The sequence below is a fragment of the Salvelinus namaycush genome, unplaced genomic scaffold, assembly GCF_016432855.1.
Source record: "Salvelinus namaycush isolate Seneca unplaced genomic scaffold, SaNama_1.0 Scaffold879, whole genome shotgun sequence".
NCBI classification, from domain to species: Eukaryota; Metazoa; Chordata; class Actinopteri; order Salmoniformes; family Salmonidae; genus Salvelinus; species Salvelinus namaycush.
In genome coordinates this window covers 103,461-104,131 of record NW_024061618.1, presented here as the reverse complement: position 1 = coordinate 104,131, position 671 = coordinate 103,461, and the positions used below count along the sequence as shown (strand labels likewise).

General features: G+C 35.5%; 1 pseudogene; it reads left to right on the top strand.

Annotated features, from left to right (window-relative positions):
• The first annotated feature begins 552 nt into the window (after window positions 1-552).
• Window positions 553-671, top strand: LOC120043204 (annotated as a pseudogene).

The window sequence follows — 671 nt, the reverse complement described above, 5'->3', positions numbered from 1 at the left end:
TTCCATAAACAAGCTCTAAATCATGTTTGATGCACTCTGTAAGTGAAATTTTTGCAGTACTGTTAAAACTCGATGATAGGAACACTGTGGACATTTTTCAGCAAGCTGCAACCTTGAATTACAGAAATAAACACTTTTCCAAAAACAAGCTCTAAATCATGTTGAAAAACTGAAAAAACACTTTTTCATAAACAAGCTCTAAATCATGTTGAAAAACAGAAATAAACACTTTTCCAAAAACAAGCTCCAAATCATGTTGAAATACAGAAATAATCACTTTTCCATAAACAAGCTCTAAATCATGTTTGATGCACTCTGTAAGTGAAATTTTTGCAGTACTGTTAAAACTCGATGATAGGAACACTGTGGACAGTTTTCAGCAAGCTGCAACCTTGAATTACAGAAATAAACACTTTTCCAAAAACAAGCTCTAAATCATGTTGAAAAACTGAAAAAACACTTTTTCATAAACAAGCTCTAAATCATGAAAATGCAATGTCTGTTTATCAAACTCACTTTGAATTTATATGGTGTACCAAGAGTTGCTCCTTCGCTTACGGCCATACCAGCCTGAATACGCCCGATCTCGTCTGATCTTGGAAGCAAATCAGGGTTGGGTCTGGTTAGTACTTGGATGGGAGAACACCTGGGAATACCAGGTGCTGTAAGCA